This window comes from Octodon degus, unplaced genomic scaffold (assembly GCF_000260255.1).
Source record: "Octodon degus isolate 3935 unplaced genomic scaffold, OctDeg1.0 scaffold00185, whole genome shotgun sequence".
NCBI lineage: Eukaryota > Metazoa > Chordata > Mammalia > Rodentia > Octodontidae > Octodon > Octodon degus.
This window is the reverse complement of record NW_004524761.1, coordinates 3,139,564-3,143,298: the sequence shown is the minus strand read 5'-3', so window position 1 is coordinate 3,143,298 and position 3,735 is coordinate 3,139,564.

Here is a 3,735-nt window from a genome sequence, read left to right as displayed (position 1 = left end):
CTGAAGGTCCCCTCTGCCCCCGCCCTAGTGTAATTGTCCTCAGTGTTAGGGGCTTCCGCCGGCTCTCTGCTGCCCTGGCTAGGTGTCTCCGTCCTACCCATGGTCCTATCCTATCCTTCACAGGACGCTGGCCTGAGGTGCCTCTGTCCACCGAAGGCCCACGACCTTTGCTGCTCTCGGCAGCTTTCCCCAGCACCCCCTTCTCCCCCGCTTCTCTTTAACTCCCCCAAAAGGGGAGCGGGGGCAGCGGAGAACTAGCCAGGTGGATGGGTGGAGCCAGCCGCACCGTGGATGCTGCCGGGGTGGCAGCGGGATTAAATAACAGGGCTCTAGAGCCGCAGAGGAAATGGAAATGGCCAGGGATCCTTTCTTTGCTGTTAATGACGGGGGTTGGGGGCAGAGGGGTGGAGCCCAAACTGGTGAAAAGAAAAGCCCACGCCGTTAGGTCTGACTCCTAGAAGGCTGTGAGCCCTCGCTGCAGGCCCTGCCCCGCCCAGGGACGGAGGACGCGGTAGCCTCCGGGCAGACTAGGGTAAGGGGTTGGCTTTGATGAAGGACAAGAGCTAGGCTGAATCCGAATCCCCTGTAAGGAGTGTCTTTAAGGCTTTCTGGAGAGGCAATGAGTCTTTTTCTTCCTACGCCACTATAGCACTGCGCTTTGCAGTCCTCGAAGGAACCAGAAAGCCTCCCAGCCTTCAGCTGAGGTCTGGCCTGGGGCTGGGCCTCTAGCTACAGGCAGCTCCGACCGGAACCCAAGGTCAACGCGTCCTAATCAAAAATGCCTTTTCATCGCGCAGACTCAGCTCCCAGGTGATCGCTTCCGAGGCCCGGACTAACTACCCTGGGGAACTAACGCCTAGACCCGCATCAAAAGGCCAGAGCAAAGCTCTTTTTACCTGGACAGTGGAAGATTTTAAGGCTGTTCTGACTTCCCTGAAAGGGTATTGAAATTCAGTGTCACAGTTTCCATCTGTTAGAAATTGAGGCCAGGGGTCTTGATGTAATATAAATGGAAGCCCTGGTAAATTGTATTGCTAATTTTCTAGAACTTGACAACCAGATTCTCTACTGCTCCCAGCCCTTCTCAGCTTGGCAAACCTAAAACACAAGTACTGTTTCTTGTGTGTCATTTGAAGCAGTTGAACAACCACAGTCCATGCTCACCCATGTTGCTTGCTCAGTTACAAAGTGAGAATAAATAAAAACTTACTTTTTTAAACGGTACAGGACGGACACTGGGGTAGAGGGCTGCTGTCCTCTTTTCTGTATTAGAAGAATCAGCCAAGAATCAGGATTCTGCTTGGTGGTCTTTATTCTCGGCTTTCCTGAAGGAGGAGTTGAGATGTCATCCCTAAGTAGGAGAGCAGGGGCTGGCAGTCCCCAGCTAGACAGAGAGGGTCTTAAGTACCTTGTAAGCTGAGCACCCGGGAGGGCACTGGAGGCCTTTCCTGTGCTGCTTAGAACTTAAGCCTAGATGTGGTTTGGAGCAGCAGTTGTGAGAAATTAATTCATACTGTGCTGCAGTGACTCTAGGAACTAATGGTGAGAAACAAGTAGCCCAACCTGAAAGGGTGAAGCTCATTGTTTTTAGGATATAGACTACCATCTGAGGCTAGATGTGCTCAGAGGAAAAAATCAACACGCTTAGAGGGCATGAGGACCAGGGAGATGGGTGGGGAAGAATTTTGATTTGGGCTTTGGTGAGTGTCCCTGGGAGAGGGGGCCTGTAGCTGTGAATTCAGACTGAATACTAAAATGTGAGCCTGAAGGAGATCTCATCTCAGCACCTCAGGCCCTGGTAATATGAGGGGAGGCTCCATCAGAAAAAGCCTAGCATCTGGGGGCAGGGCAGACAGAAGTTGCCTCCTTGCTGCCTGACAAAGGTTGAGAAGCAAGGGTGGAGTGAACCTGGGAAGTTCAGGAACACCTTCTGAAGGGTTTTAAGCAGGGTGCAACACACTGTGGTTTGTGTTTAAACCTCTAGCACCTGCACAGCCAATGTGTGTGTGTGGGGGGGGGCAAGGCACCAGAATGAAAGGTGAGAGTTAGGAAACATTCACTAAGGTGGAAAGCACTGTGTTCACTTTTGCAGATTGTAGCTGGTAGGGTGATGCTGGATTTTGTTTTTAGGGGTTTTGTTGGGGTTTTTTTGTTCTTTTTCTTCGAGGAGGTACTTTATAAATTTTTCTACTAGAGGAAAATCCTAATAACCTTTCATTCTTGCCTGGGATAAACGGTCTTTTCTTACCAACCCAATATAAATGCCTTCACCCCCACCAGATCATAAGGTGGGGGGAGTACAGTCATGGGGGAGCATAGTGGGTTTAGTTTTGGGCTTTGTTCTTTTTTTTTTTTTTGCGGAACCAGGGATTGAACTCAGGACCCTGAACTTGCCAAGCAAGTGCTTATTTTACTGAGCTAAGTTCCCGGCCCAGCTTTGTTCTAATATTAAGCCTCTGGCTTTGCAACCCTAGAATCTGGGAGATGAGTTAGTGTGAGTGTAGAGAGGCAGAAATTAAAATTCAGTGATATTTGTGGAGAACTTGCAGTTTGCCAATCCAGTGCTCAGTGCATTTTCTTTTTTTTTTTTTTTTTTTTTGGTATCAAGGATCAAACTTAGGATCTTGTGCTTGCCAGGCAGGTACTTATGCCACTGAGCTATCTCCCTGGCTGCATTTTCACATGTAATCCTGACTTAAACGCTGGGTCCTGAGGTCCTAGCAGGGCAGTCCATAGTAGAAGGTTCTCCAGTCTTGCTGGAGCCCTGCATTTGAGCTCTAGTACTTTGAAACAAAACAAAATGGACACGTTACCTATGCCTATAGTTCCACCACTCTAGGAGGGTGAGGCAGGAGGATCATAAATGCAATCCAGCATGGGCAACTTAGTAAGAGCCTGTCTCAAAATTATTTTATTTTTATTATTTATTTATTTTTGAGAACCGGGGATTGAACTCAGGCCCTTGTGCTTGCCAGGCAAGCACTTATTCTTCTGAGCTATCTCCCTGGCCCTTCAAAATTATTTTTAAAACGCTGGAGCTATAGCTCAGTGGTACAGTGCCAGCCTGACAAGAGTGAGGTCATGAGTTTGATTCTCAGCACCAAAAAAAAAAAAAAAAAAGCTGGGTGTGGTGGCACAGATTTGTGCTCCTAACCCCAGGAGGCTGAGGCTGGAGACTCATTGGAAGTTCAAGGTTAATCTGAACTGCATAGTGAAACCCTGTCTTAAAAGACAAACAAAAGGGGAAGGTAGCTCAGTGTGAAAGCTCTGGGTTCAACCCCCCCCCCATGAACACACACACACACACATACACACACACACAATATGTCATCTCTTTTTCAGATACAAATTCAAGACTCCAGCCAGGACTGGTAGCGCACACCTTGGGAAGCTGAGGCCAGAGTATTGCTGTTCAAGTTCAGCCTCGGTTACGCAGTAAGTTGAAGGCCAGTCTGAACAGTATAGTGAGACCCTGTCTCAAAAAGACAAAAGTGGGCCGGCCTGATAGCTCCTGTTTAGGCAGAGCTCAGCGGCCAGGATTCCATCCCCATTGTGCCCTGCCAGACCTGCCTGCAGGGCACACTAAGATAGGGATTGAGACTGGGCATGGTGGTGCGCGCCTGTAATCCCAGCACTTGGGAGGTTGAAAACAGGAGAATCACTATGAGTCCAGTCACATAGTGAGACCCTGTAGATTCTGTCCTAAAATACAGAAAGAAAAAAAAAAAAAAAAAA